Raw genomic sequence first — 15203 nt, 5'->3', positions numbered from 1 at the left:
ACGGTGGTGGGTTATTTGGATTGGGGGGGTCGGCTTGATGATTGGGAACGTTGGGGTGAGAAGCCATGGATCTAGTCGTGACCATACACCTTGGCAGGTGGTAGGAAAGGGGTTATTGGGGAAGGGCCTCCGGCGACAATGTGCACAACTGGCACGAGAAGTAAGAAGTTCCCACAGATGGCGCCAACTGATGATACTACAGGAGACTTGGACGGGTCGGACTCATCCACGCTTCTCTAACCAGCATCTGAGTGATCAAGCCCACCAGAGAACCTGCATAAGAGTTCAACGGGGAATGGGGAGTCCCCCAGCGAACCCTCCGATGAGCAAGTTAGAAAGAGAAGCGGATTGTAGAGATAGATTAGAGATAGAAAAGATTAACCTTCTTCTTGTCTTCAACGTTTGCGTATATCCTCTGATAATCATTTCGTTGTCCCTTCCGGCCTGTCACATTGGCCAAAAGTCTATGCTGTAGCTTCCCTTGTTCAGGGTGAGGACATGCCGTCCCGACGAAGAGAGGTTATTGCAATAAATGCTGTAAGGGGGCCTCATTAATGGCGATGTGCCGTGGTAATAACTTTGCAGATCTTTATCTGTTGATGTGGCTTGCCCTTCTCTTGCCATGTGTCTTGATGTCATTGGTTCTTATTGCTACATGGGGCTTCAGCAGTGCTGGGCTCTAGTATTTGAGATATGTATTGGGCTCTAAATGGTGGGCTATAATCTTTATGGGCTTACCCATGTCAAGGGTTGCATGTATATCCCTGCTCAGATCTTGATTTTTAGTAGAAGCCCTCGTGCATTGGGGTTGCTATATTTTAATTTTTTTTATATTGTTAAAATTTGTGAGTCATTATTATTATTTTTTAAAAAAAAAAAAACCAGTAAATATGCATTTGAACACTTAAGAATGGCTTTTGTTACAACAAATCTTTCACTTTTTTTTCCTTATAAATCTCCCCTCATTTTCATGCATGCTTGCTTATTTTTTGTTATTCTCTCCACCTCTATTATAGGTACTCAAAGTCTATGTTCCTTCATACGAGAGCTACGGGAGGATGTGGCCGCACATAAACGTGCGCATCGTGGCATCTTTATTCTTATACCAAGTATTAATGGTTGGTTACTTTGGAATAAAGAAGTTCTACTACGCTCCATTGTTGATCCCTCTTCCAATACTCTCCCTGATCTTCGCCTTCGTTTGTAACAAGAAATTCTACCGATTCTTCCAATCCACTGCTCTTGAAATTCCTTGCCGCGAATTGAAGGAAACGCCAAACATGGAAGTAATCTTTAGATCTTTCATTCCACCGAGCTTGAGCGCTGGCAAGGCTAACGAAGAAGAGTTTGAAGACGCGTTGTCTCATAGGGTTTCAAGGTCATCATCGTTCGTTTGATGTAGATTATATTTGTTTGTGTTTTTTCCACTAGTTTCCTGGTGTTTACTGTAAGAAAAATGTTTAGGAGCTCTAGGAGGTGGGTCCTACTCGTTGATGTGATGTTTTGGCTTTAGGTTTTTTATTTACTTCTTCTTCATTTTTTTTTTTTTTTTTTTTGAATTTTCACCTCAGTAGTGCTCAATTAGTGCTTCCAATTAGAGGGATGAATCATTGTTGTTATTGTAACTTTGAAGCATGTAAATTTGACTGGTACTTAAATTGTTTGTTGGTAATTAGCACTATTAGGAAGTACGTTTGTTTCTTTTTTTTTTTTTTTTTTTGGTAACATATATATGATGTATGTGATGTAGGACAATATTTTAAGAATTTTTATAATTTTAGTTTTAATATTTTTGATATATTATTTTATTAGGATTCTTGTAATTTAGTATAAATATTTTAGAATTATTAGGTTTCTTAATTTTATTATTTTGGAATTAGATTTTGACTAGGATTTTTAAATAGTTTAAAATTTTAGTTTCCTATTTTCTTAGGTTTCCTAATTTGTGTTGATTTAAGTTTCCTATTTTATTTTAGAATTACTTTTCCTACAAGTATTAGGTTTAGTTTATTATAAATATGTAAGCCTCATGGCAAAGAGGAACCTTTATTCATTTAATCAATAATATTAAGATATTTTCTCTTCCTTGTGGATTCAAAGTTCTATTTTTCTTGTGGATTCGAGAGCCCCTTTCGTCTACTAGAACTGTTGAAATGGACTGAGCTAGGCCCAATCCCTTAGATGTTAGGTCGAACTACGGGCCGAGGTAATGAAGCTTGGTCCTTTATCCCGACAGTTCGGTCAGAGGTAGTCTACCAATGGCCTGGTCTGGCTGTCCTAGACCAAGGTATTGGAGGAAAGAAGACCGAGGTGTTTGATAGCTCTACAGGGCGCCATCTAAACAGTAAAGACTTACGGTGTTGCCTAAAGTAGCACCGAGCTATGTGAGCACGATTGAGTCTGGCATAGGGCATGACCATGCTAGCTTAGTTGAGTTGCTACCAAACCGAGGTAAAGGGGTTTAAGTCATCTCACTAGGTTGGTAGTGAGTCGGATGTTATCAGGATATGCATTATCTTGGGGGTGTGGTTCCTAGGAGGACTCTGTTAAAGAGAGTTGAAGTCCTACTAGGATTGTGCTAGGCGGAATCTATAAAAGCTCATAACAGGATCTATGTACAGGTATCACAATCTTTACTCTCAAATACACAGAGTTTTTGTGCCTATTGTTTATTTGTTGACTTAGGCATCAGAGAGGTTTCCGGCACACACCCACTGGCTAGCTCACGTTTGTGTTTTCAGGTAGTAAAGCGATGACGTTTGGAGGAGTGCAAACTTAATTAACAGGATTATATGAGAAGATTATTTCATGCTCGTACAATTGGCACCATCTGTGGAAACATCTGGAGGAGTCAGTGGCCGCTGGTCACTTGGACCAGTATATAAAGGGGGGACCACAACCAGTCCCCTAGGACCGCAACAGGCCGAATGGGATACCAGTTGACGGCTCACCCCAAGGCATAATCAACGTGATACATGGGATCATCGAACCCGAGCAGGTATGTAAGCTTAGAGGGATGATCAAAAAGGCTGAGCACTTGAAAGAGGTACTAAGTGCACAACCTACCGTCAAAAGGGGAAAAACGGAGGCAACGAACGTCATCTCCTTTGCTGACAGAGACTTAGCAAGGTTACAATGGCTTCACAATGACGCATTGGTGGTTACTTTACACATCAAGAACTTCGACATCAAACGGATCCTAATTGACCAAGGGAGATCCTGCGAGATAATGTACTATGAGACCTTCAAGCAACTAAAATTGAAGGACAGAGATTTGGCGCCTGCAACATCTCCCTTAGTTGGCTTCAACTCAATGCTAGAATGGCCGGTGGGCAAGATAATTCTGCCAATCAAGGCAAGAACAATGACAAAATAGGTGGAATTTTGGGTATTGAAAGTCCCTTCTATTTACAACATAATCTTGGGAAGAGCATGGCTGCACACCATGCGATCGGTGGCATCAACCTACCTTCAGGTGTTACGGTTCCCCAACGAAACCGGTGTGATTGAAGATGTCTTAGGGGACCAAATCATGTTGAAACAGTGCTTCATTATAGTAAACGACAGCCGGGCTGTAAAAGGGTTTGTACAGATGATAGAAGAGCCAGAAAGCACCGAATTGTCCGCAGACATCGGCAAAACAACCGAACAGAAGGCAGTAGAAGGCTTGATAGAGGTAAGGATAGATGAAAAGAATCCAGAGAAGTTCTTTTTGCTCGGCTCGTCTCTGTCTAACACCGAGAGAATAAAGATCATGGAATTTTTGACTTCTAACATCGAAGTGTTCGCCTGGATGCCGTATGACCTACCTGGCATTGACCCCAATTTCATCTGCCATCAACTTAACATCCATCTAACTGCCAGACCAATCATACAGTGAACTCGCCAACCGGCACTCCACCACGCAGAGATAGTGGCGGAGGAAGTGGGAAACTTACTGGAAGCAGGGACAATTAGAGAAGTGCACTATCCTAGGTGGACTTTCAACACTATAGCAGTGCCCAAAAAGAACGGCAAATAGCGCGTTTGCGTACACTACAAAACAGTTAACAAAGCATGCCCAAAAGACAGCTTTCTCCTACCACGAATAGACCAACTGGTGGACCTAACAGCAGGGCATAACCGACTTAGCTTTCTTGATGTGTATCACGGTTACCATTAGATCGCTATGTATGAACTGGATTAGGAGGTCACATCATTTACAACACCCAAAGGATTATATTGCTACAAGGTCATGCCTTTTGACCTAAAAAACGTAGGGGCTACATTCCAACAGATGATCACCAAAATGTTTGAACTATTGTTGAGCAGAACAATGGAGGCTTGCATAGATGATATGGTGGTCAAAAGCAGAGATGAGGGGGACCATCTCAGGGACCTAGATGAGATGTTTCAAATTTTGAAGTCCCACAAGTTGCGACTAAACACATCTAAGTGCGCATTCGGCGTGGGGTCAGGCAAATTCCTGGGCTTTCTAATGACCAACCGGAATGTAGAAGCTGATCCCTTTCAGATCAAAGCCATTCAAGATCTTGAGAGGCCCAACACAGTCAAGGAGGTGCAGCATCTCACTGGCCTAGCAGCCGCGCTAAACCGGTTCATAAGTCGATCGTTAGACATGTGTCGACCGTTCTTCCAGGCACTAAAGGCCAAGTTTGAATGGGATGATGAGTGCGACCATGCCTTGGAAAGCTTGAAAGACTACATGACTTCTCCTCCGTTGTTAGTCACCTAGTACCAGGTGAGGAGCTCCTTTTGTACTAAGCAGTTTCCCAGCATGCAGTGAGCACAGTATTGGTAAGAGTTGAGGGAATACAGCACCTGCCTATCTTTTATGTGAGCAAGACATTGCTGGGTGCTGAAGCAAGGTACTTGCCATTGGAAAAGTTGGCCTTAGCTTTGATGATGGCTTCAAGAAAATTGTCGTACTACTAACATGCCCACACCGTAATCTTCTTGACTGCCTTCCCCTTAAAAGCCTTGTTTGAAAGGGCGGATTTTTCTGGACGAATTTTGAAATGGGCAGTGTAGTTAGGGCAGTTCGACATAAAATTTCAACCAAGAACTGCAATAAAGGCCCAAGCTTTGGCAGGCTTCGTGGCCGAGTGCACACCAGGAAGTCATCATGTTAACCCGATCGACTTGACCAAGGTAACCGACAGAAGGGGGAAAAATGCCGCAGGAATAGTGCAGCCCCCGAAGCAAGACGACCAACTGCGTAGCAAGCCATTTAGGCCTGTCGAAAGGGAAGAAGGAACAGACTGCAGCACTGCTAGCAAGGACTCACCCAAAAGTAAAGTCTTGAGACGGTCAGACAGTGAGGATCAAAACCCAATGGCAGACATTAACCTGGAAGAAGGCATCAACGATGCCCCTGATCCTAAGACATCATCAGATCCCTCCACTTGCTGGAAGCTATTCGTCGGAGAGATGTGGAAACTCTTTGTGGACGGAGCATCCAACAAGCACAGTGTAGAACTAGACATAGTCCTCATTTCATCAAATGGCCTGACAATTGAACAGTCAATCAGCCTTCAGCATCTAACAACGAGGTAGAGTATGAAGCGTTACTAGAAGGTTTGAAGTCAACACTTCGCATGAAGGCCACCGAGCTAATGGTGCACAGTGACTCTCAATCAGTAGTTAACCAGATTTTGGGCGACTACGAAGCAAAGGATGACAAAATGGCTAAGTACCAAGAGTTGGTCAAAAAGGAGACCATGAAGTTTGAAGTAGTCCAGATAGAGAAAATCAGTCGAGAGGAAAATAGTAAAGTAGATGAGCTGGCCAGCTTTGCGTCAATGGCAGATACATCTATTCCACACCCATTGTTGATTGACTTCCTACCTAGACCAAGTATTGAAGAGCCCGAAGCAGCTGAAGCATGTTGTGCTGAGCTAGGCCCTTCCTAGATGGATCCCATCGTAGTGTTTTTAAAAGATGGCATCTTACCTGAAGAAAAGAAAGAAGCCAACAAAATTCGAGCAAGGTCATAGCAATTTCGGCTCTCTCTGTCACTAGCATTGTACAAAAAATCCTTCACAGGACCTTAACTTGAAGTGTGTCCATCCCAGCAAGGTTGAGGCGTTTTTGTTCGAAATACATGGAGGCATTTACGGAAGCCACCAAGGGTTGGCCTACCGAGCAATTTCACAAGGGTATTGGTGGCCATACATGCAAGCAGATTCAAAGAATATGTCAAGAAGTGCGAGAAATGCCAAAAGTTCGCACATTAAATACATTAACCAACCAGAGAGCTCCTACCTTTGACCAGCTTGTGGCCCTTTGCAATATTGGGCCTGGATATAGTGGGACCACTCTCAACTACGTCAAGAAGCAGAAAATTCTTTCTCGCAGTAACGGACTATTTCACAAAATAGGTAAAGGCAAAAGCACTCGCATCTATAAAAGAGAAAGACATCAAAAAATTTGTCTAGCAGAACATCATAACTCGGTTCAGCATACCGAAGACATTAATATCCGGCAATGACACTCAGTTTGATGGCAAAATCTTTAGGGGCTTTTGCGAAGAATACAAGATAGAATTCTACAACTCCACACCGGCATACCCCCAAGCTAATGGCCAGGCTGAGGCTTCCAACAAAATAGTCTTAGATGGTTTGAAAAAGGGGTTGGAAAAAGCAAAATACAAGTGGGCTGAGAAACTTCCCCATGTTTTATGGGCTTACCATACCACACCTCAGCGGTCAACTGGCGAAACACCTTTTTCTTTGACCTATGGCATAATACCCCTAGAAGTGGGCCTCTCCACTATTAGAAACGAAAATTTTGATCCAAACTTAAATGGTGAGGCCATAGCCCTAGAACTTGACCTCACAGAAGAAAAAAGGGAAAGGGCATTGGTGTACATTGCCTCATATCAACAAGAGTTGTCCAGAAAATATAACAAAACAATGCACCCAAGGCAATTCAAGATTGGAGATTGGATATTGTGCAAAGTGATGGGCAACACTTTAGTACCTGGAGATGGCAAGTTAGGACCTAACTGGGAAGGACCATACAAAGTGATTGGTTTAGCGGGAAAATAGGCATATCACTTAGAAGATATGGATGGTAAAACTATTCCCAGGCCATGGAACACGACCAATCTCAAAGTATTTTATTTTTAGCTTTTTCTTAAAACACTTGTAATTTTTCGTTTTCAATAAAACAAGTAGACTTTTTTCTAGTAAAATTCTTTCATTTGTTTGTAAAAGTTGTTCATAGTTATTGCCAACTAGGGGCAATGAAGAAGGTTGGCAGGTTTGACCAACATTTAGCTCGTCCCTCAAGCTAAGATAAGGATCTAGGCTTAGGGAAGTTGGCATGTTTGACCAACACTTAGTTCTCTTCTTTAGCCGAGATAAGGATCTAGGCTCAAGAAGGTTAGCAAGTTTGACCAACATTTAGCTCGTCCCTAAAGCCGAGATAAGGATCTAGGCTCAAGGAAGTTGGCAGGTTTGACCAACACTTAGTTCTCTTCTTTATCCGAGATAAGGATCTAGGCTCAAGAAGGTTGGCAAGTTTGACCAACATTTAGCTCGTCCTAAAGCCGAGATAAGGATCTAGGCTCAGCGAAGTTGGCAAGTGTGACCAAAATATTTTTTTTTTCAGCCGAGATAAGGATCTGGGCTCAAGAAAGTTGGCAAGTTTGACCAACATTTAGCTCATCCCTAAAGCCGACATAAGGATCTAGGCTCAGAGAAGTTGGCAGGTTTGACCAAACAAAATTTTCTTCTTTAGCCGAGATAAGGATTTGGGCTCAAGAAAATTGGCAGGTTTGACCAACATTGAGCTCCTAATGCCGAGATAAGGATCTAGGCTCAGGGAAGTTGATAGGTTTGACTAGCACTTAGTTCGTCCCTCAAGCTCAAATAAGGATCTAGGCTCAAGAACGTTGGTAGGGTTGATCAAACCTGTTTTTTTATTTAGCTGAGATAAGAATCTAGGCACACATTTCGGTTATAAAAGTTTTTTAGTTTCCCAAAGTTATTTTTTAGCAAGGATGAGTATCTCAGCCGAACTAGGAGGGTATGAAAAGGCATAACCGAGCTAACTAGGCCAGCTGGGCATGCAGCAAAACTGATACACTACAAAGCGGAAAAGTGATGTAAACCGAACCAAAAGATGCTAAAAAAGAAAAGTTTTCTTTCATTCATTTGAAATTAAGTACAAAGGGAGGGGCTTGTAGCCCAGTTACATTTTCATAGAGGGAAAAAAAAAGGAAAAGAAATCATGCAAAGAGGTCATCCAACTCAGCATCCAAGTCAACCCGGGCTTCGCCGCTGGTTAGGCCTGTTTGGGTAGCTACCTCTTGGGATAGCTCGATCTCAGACTCTATGTCGACCATGCTTGGCACAGGTTGGCTGAACGAATCCACCCGAGCTCGTGGAGAAAGTTGAAGATTATTGTTGGTGTTGGCAGGAGGGGCGTTGGATGGATCTGGGGTCTCTTCTTCCTCTCCCTCTTGGAGAAACTTTTGCTGGACTGCATTGGCATAGTCCGCCATATAGCTCGGTATAAAGTGAGGGGGAGGGTTCAAAAAGATCTCAGAATCAGGCCCCTGATCGAGCTTGGCAGCCGCAGCCTTCCACCCATATTTAAAGAAGATATCTTTTGACGCCTCGAATTATTGGACGTAGAGCTCCTCACCTTCTTTAAAATAGTGATCTTCAGCGTCCTCTATCTGCTTCTGCAACGCTTTTATTTCAGTATCTTTCTTCTTCTCCAGCTTCGCCAATTCTCACAGATAGCGATCTTTCTTCTCAGCTAAAGCTTTTTGCTTATTAGCTTTTGTCGAGTTGACCAGTCCAGCCAACCGTGCATTCTCTGATTCCAGCTCGGTCAGCTTGGCTTTAGCCTCTTTCAGTTCGGCTGCTTTGGCATCAACCTCAGCGACGGCCGAACGAGCTGTTTTTCGCAGCTGAAGGACATGTTTGTGAGCTACTTGGCTCTTTTGGAGGGCCTGTACAACATTCAGAACAGTGACTTAAAACCGAGCATTAGGTCCATAATGGTATCAATTATTGGGTTATAGAGTTGGACGCCGAGCGAATTGTCTTTAGCTCAGTCAAACCCTCGTGCCACTCCATGTTGGTAGACAGACAAATGCTCTTTGCTAAGTTGAAGGCTAGAAGGTGATCATTCTCAACACTAATAGAGTCAGAGGTTGTTACTGCACAACCCCTGAAGGACACAATTGATGCCCACACCGGAAGGGATGGAGGATTGGAAGGGCCTGGCCAGTTGTGACCTTGGGGCAGAGTGGTTTTCTGGAAGCTCAATTTTCGGCGGCTCGGTGTCATCCTTATCTATTAGGCGTTATGGGGCAGAACTGGTACAGGGCCATCTGTTTGGCCAAGAGGATGCAGCTTGGGTAGTGGGGAGGGCCACCATAGCGTTGTGTGATTGACTGGCTTGTGGTAGCTCGGTTTGAACCTCGGCAGTGGGAGCTGAGGTTTGCTACGTGATAAGGGCACGAACGGCTCGTCGCTTGGCCATTTCTTGCTCTTCAGTCAGAGGAATGAGGTTGATTTGGGGTAGGTTTGGGTCTGGTTTAGGTGATGGTTCGAGAAGAAAGTCAGTAACTCTAATCTTTCTCCTTCCTCTATACCGACAGGTCGGCTCGAAGTATAGTAGCTCGGCCTAATCGCGGTGGCGGTATCGAAGTGTGGCACGAAGGGCGTCTTGATTGGCGTAAGTATAATGTGATTTAAGCTGGTTTAAATCTGCAAAAAAGAAAGACAAGGAACGTAATGGGTTAGCACGATGGTCATTGGAACAGCAAAGAAAATTGAACCGAAGTGTTCTTACCAACAATTCCTTTATTCCAGTTTATATTAAAGCCCGGTATCTGAACTTCCTGACCTTCAAAATGGCTAGAAACCCAGAAGAAATCATCATCGTTTAAGTCTTTGTCCAGTGTGTTTTGGATAATTTTTTCTCGACCTCTTCTTACTCTGAGGTAGTACACCCAACCATCGTTATTTTGGCCGAGCGAATATTGATGAAATAGCTCGACCAATCCAAGTTTCAGGCCGAGCCGGCGGTTTAGCTCGGCGATGCCATTTATTATTCTGCACGTGTTTGTGGAGAGTTGGGTTGGACACAATCTTGTTTGCCTAAGGAACTCACATATAGGGGGTTGTATAGGGAACCGAAGCCTAGCTTTTACGATCGATATCACTGTAAGTGGGATGAAGCCCAGTTTGCCCCAGGGTGTGGTGTCTAGCTCGACTAAGGAGAGGTGGATGTCATTGGGGATATGGTAGTCTTTTCGGAATTCGGCCATGGACAAAGGCGAGTTTACCAGGAATCGATATTTACCGATCAAATTTAATGGTTGTTGTGTAAAAATGAGCACGGCAGCCTAGCTCGGCCCTGATGTGACTTTGGATGGCTCGGTTGAGCAATGGGGGCAAGGTGCAAAGGTGTGCCTGGCTAACCTAGTCAAGTCTGCAAAGTAGAAATAGAAAGGGGTTATGCCCAACCTGGCTAAATAACAAGTTAAGACTGAAGTCTAAGCTCAGCGGAACGTGGGCATTGTAGCTCACACTGCTGGAAATGTAGGATTTAGAGGCGTTTAATAAATGCCGCGATAGGTCCTAAAAACACCGTCAAATCATTTTGTGACGTTTTGCACCAAACGCCGAAGATGCGGCCGTCGCTATAACTCTATGGCGCTTTAGAAACATCGATATATGACTATAGGTAAAACGCCGCTAAAAGTTCCACTAACGGTAACATGACATCACCATGCTATTTAGCGACGTTTTTAAAACGCCGTAGTATCTCTTTTTCCCAAAAAATCCAACCGTTGGGATACTATTTAGCGACGTTTTTAGAAACGCCATGATAGCCCTCTTTTTTTTTCTTTTTTTTTAATTGTGCTAATTTTATGTTATTGAACTAAAAAAATACCTATAATAAAACTAAAAAATAACACTAATATGAAATAATAACTCCCATCCACATAGTAAAATCTTATCAAATGATAGTCCACAATCATTGTGCAAAAAAAAAAAAAAAAAAAAACATTCACACACAAATCAATTAAAAACAAACATTCACACACAAATCATTTGAATAACATTAAGGAGTCACCAAAATATGATGCCCCTCTATTTGAGCCAAAATAGGAATCCGAGTTCAACAAAATAGGAATCTAGACATTTGAGCCAACTTGATATTCATATTCTCATTCACAATAACCACATTCACACAAATCCTTTTCCTACCATATCAACCTAGTTCACCAAAATATAATGCCCCTCTCTATGCAATGTCATGCATCTCTGCAATTACATTAGGAATTTGAGTTTTGTCTCCAATGCACTTTTTCCATTTATTTCTGTTGTTCCCTGAACTTAAAAACATGTATAAAATTTTTGGGGGGGGGGGAGAGAGAGAGAGAGAGAGAAGTTGATATCAGTAATCATAAACAATAGAAAATGCATCTAACCGTTGATAGCAATTCCAAAATCTAGCAATCAGCCAAGACAAAGTTAATGCATGGGGAAAGAAAGGAATTACTGGAGGGTTCTATATCCATGGGATGACCAAATGGCTCCAACAATTTTACCCTCCTCCATTATGAATATATATAAATCATAAAATTAAAACTAAAAGCCATCAATACTTCAAGTTCTAAAAATATAACAGAAGTAAAAGAGCAAGATGTTTTCAGTCCATAACAGAGCTAGCTGATGTGTAAACAGATGATCTTCTTAATCAAATGTGATTAAAGGGATGGTAGGCTTGATCATGCAATAAACAGAGTTGACTACAGAGTTTAGTGGGCAAAACAAGAAACCCAACCTAGGCAAGCTCAAACAAATCAACAAAGCCAAGTGGACACAACAACATTGTATCTATAACAAAAATAACAAAGCAATATTAGAAAATAAGACATCACTGGTTCAAAGGGGTTGGACCTACAGACAATCATTTCGAGGATGATGATTAACCTCCAACCAAACATAAGAGTTAAACATACAGCATCCTCAAAATATATATAGACTCAAAATATATTTGTCTAGTTGGATGCCAATGTGCTGCAAATTTGATATTTCTTTTCTTAAACTAAAATTTTAATAATCAAAAAGTAGAAATTTAAAGCAGACAGGTTGCATGGGTTTATTCTCTTTTGTGTAATCAAATTAATTATGATTTTACACATATTGGGTGGATATATTGTTCTTATAATCATATTCTCGTATTTTGAAAATGAAATCCATTTTTGCCTATCTTGCAGTGACCTGCATTTCTTTATCAATCAAAGAAGAGCTGTACATTTTGCATGGCTTTTTGGAGCCGGTATCTATCATGGTGGCCTAAATTTTGGAGCACAGCATAGATAGGAGATGACTCTCAAGTCTCATCACTTTTGCTTCCTTTTGTGAACAGAACAATAGGCATAAATTCTGGAATTTATTGTTTACTAGGCTCTACTTCTTTGGTTCTCTCTTGAAAAAATGTCTGAATTTCATTTTCTGCTTCTTCTAGGAAACAAGGTTAAGGTACGTCTTTCTGTGCAGCGCACACACAGACATATATTTAATTACACGTACATGATTTTGAACTTTCTTGTCAATTTTGTAAATATGAACTTCATTATTTGCTGGTAATGAAGTTTTAGCAAATGGATCCTGGAGAGCGTTCCATTTTCTTTGTCCACGATGATGGACAAGTTAGGAACTGACTTCAATATTTGTTCGTCAGTTCCCCTGCTTACTAACATTATAGAGATGTTTGCTGTGTTTTTGTTATGTGTTTTAGGTTGTAAATAGAATCAGTGAACAGATCATAGAGGAACTTTAGTTTGATGAAATACCAGAATCAATGTCAAGGAATATCATTGGATTAAAAAGTTATTTACAACGTTAATATTGTTTCTATTTCCCTCATGTTCTATCACTTTCATTCTAAAGAAACTGTAAAGAGAATATACTTTGACTATTGAGTCATGCTAATCACAACTTAATGAATTGTTAAACAAAATATCAAAAAATTTAAAATCTCAATAATACAACTTCAACACATTTTAAAATATTTTTCTACACTTTATAGATATTTTATACATCTACCAATATTATTTATAGCCCTTTAGATTACCATTAGCATTTTTCCAAACAGTTTAGTCATCTAACTTTTTTTGGGGTGAATGTTAAATGAGCTTCATCATCACATACACTGAAACAAAAATAAAAACAAAAGGCTAAAGAATTTCAATGAAGTCAGTTTTAATTGAAATTATGAGGAAACAAGTGTAGTGAATTACCTCTCTGGGCATAAGAGTTTTTGGAATCACTCTGCAAAAGAATAAATAATGGAGTTTATGAGTGGAGAAGAGAGAGAGAGAGAGAGAGAGAGAGAGAGAAATTACCCTAAGACGTGGCGGCCACCATCATAAACAGCTTGGGAGATTAGACCCATCAACCCAACGCTCCCTCCTCCATACACCAAGTCGATGTTCCTCTCAACCTGCCCATTTATTTATAACTTTATTAATTAATATATTATTCACATAAACACTATGACACATAACTCAGATTCAATCAAGAAACCTTCTCTCTCTCACTCTCTGACTCATTCATTCATGTTTTTCATTCTCATATTTTAATCAACAATGTCATAGCTCGAATGTCTCGAAACAATGTTGTTTTGGGTGTAAAATGACATCATTTTGACACATTTAAACCATTTAGATCACACAAATTTGGGCCATCAAACATTTTTCCATTTTAATTCACTGCCAAACAGTTGGATACAACCAGAACGTCCCATGCCCAATTAAAAAAAAAAAAAAAAACGAATGGTTCCAATAAAAAAAAAAAAACAGAGCCCTTTTGTTCTCTGTTTTAGTCTCTGAAATTCGATTCCACTTTTAAGTAAAAAGAATCACAATAAGAATAAGAATGTTTCTTGACAATTGTTAATCAATTAATTACAAGAAAAATAAGAGACTTGTTTTCAAATTCAAATTGTTTCATGATATTTTGACAAGTGGGAAATGGTTACCAGTTCGTTTCCAAGCTGAATAGCGGCGAGCAGGTAGCTAGGCTTGTTGCCGGGGCTGCTACCACAGAAAACACATACTGTCTTGAATCTTGATTTAGATAAATTAAAAATTATGGCCTTATAAATTAAATTTTTTTAGTGTTGTTAAAAAATTAAATTATATATTAAATAGAATTATAAAATTGAGAAAAAAAAAATAAAAAAAAAATTGAGTCACAACCTTTGTTGAACCATTCATGTTCAATGGAGGTTGAATATACTGAGCAACAACTCAAAGTAGTTGACATAAGACAAAAGCATGCTGATCAGAACGTTAAATCAATATAGAATGAACTACCAAAAAAGTAATTGAAAGTATGACATTTACTGCCATTAACTTATGGCAGTATCTTCATTATAGACATGAGTGAATGAACCACACGTAATTATGTAGGTCCCACTACCTTATGTCATAGGTAATAAAATTTGTTAGAAAAACCTGGATTGCATAGCTTCACTAAAATTTAATCAACCTTTTAAGTTCCAACATCCTACATTCAACTTAAAAAACCTGGAAGAAATCAATACCTTCCTAACAATGCTGTGTGTGTCATATGCAAGACGAGCATCCACTTCTGTTGAAACTCGACCAGGGACAAGCTTTGCAAGTTCACCACCAACATTTACTAAAGCCTACAGATTCCATGCTCAGTTATCAGACCACCAAACTAACCACATATATGTGGATGCACACACATCCATCTATATTTATATATTTGATGGGTGACTAACTACATGTTCAATCACATTAAGGAAAGGTATTACCTTGCTAACGAAACAGGACATTCGAACATCTAAGCTGGCCAGCCCATAACACTCAGAATCTGCCAACGCGGTATCCACCGCACTCTACACCCAGGAAACAAACGCAATCATATTCATAAGCTCATGCGCACATCACACCATGCAAATACATTGGCAACCATGTGAATTATGTAACCATACTGAATTTTTATATGTAAATCTCATCTATAATAAGTGGGAACAGCATTTTTAAAATTATGAGAAGTGATGTACCTTTGTTTCAAAATGAGAGGAATCACAATGAGTCCAATTTTTTGACACTCTTTCACTAGAATTTCAACAAGTCTCACCTATACAAGTATATAGGAATATTAAATAAGAATTTCCTAGTGTATATGTAA

The 15203-nt window shown here is 40.4% G+C and overlaps 1 long non-coding RNA gene across 1 annotated transcript; it reads right to left on the bottom strand.

Moving 5' to 3' along the window:
- Positions 1–13446: 13446 nt before the first annotated feature.
- Positions 13447–14925, bottom strand: LOC145799050 (uncharacterized). The gene is made up of 3 exons (XR_014341047.1): positions 14824–14925; positions 14587–14691; positions 13447–13482 (listed from the first exon to the last, which is right to left on the bottom strand). It is a non-coding gene; the product is annotated as an uncharacterized LOC145799050 (long non-coding RNA).
- Between the last annotated feature and the right edge of the window lie 278 nt (positions 14926–15203).

This window comes from Camellia sinensis, chromosome 9 (genome assembly GCF_055761805.1).
Source record: "Camellia sinensis isolate YWXY chromosome 9, ASM5576180v1, whole genome shotgun sequence".
NCBI lineage: Eukaryota > Viridiplantae > Streptophyta > Magnoliopsida > Ericales > Theaceae > Camellia > Camellia sinensis.
The sequence above is the reverse complement of the archived record's forward strand: the minus strand, read 5'-3'. Positions and strand labels throughout refer to the sequence as shown.